The sequence below is a fragment of the Seriola dumerili genome, unplaced genomic scaffold (genome assembly GCF_002260705.1).
Source record: "Seriola dumerili isolate Sdu_G_001 unplaced genomic scaffold, Sdu_1.0 BDQW01000822.1, whole genome shotgun sequence".
In the NCBI taxonomy this organism is placed as follows: Eukaryota; Metazoa; Chordata; class Actinopteri; order Carangiformes; family Carangidae; genus Seriola; species Seriola dumerili.
This window is the reverse complement of record NW_019175077.1, coordinates 3,265,003-3,265,285: the sequence shown is the minus strand read 5'-3', so window position 1 is coordinate 3,265,285 and position 283 is coordinate 3,265,003.

Sequence of the window (283 nt, the reverse complement as noted above, 5' to 3'; positions counted from 1 at the left end):
CACTCACTCACAAACACACTCACTCACAAACACACTCACTCACTCATTCAATCACACACTCACACACTCACTCACTCACAAACAAACTCACTCACACACACACTCACTCACTCACAAACACACACACACACACATTCACTCACTCATAAACACACTCACTCACTCACAAACTCACTCACCCACTCAAAAACACACTCACTCACAAACACACTCACTCACTCACTCACTCACTCACTCACTCACACACACACACACACTCACTCACTTACTCACAAACACACTC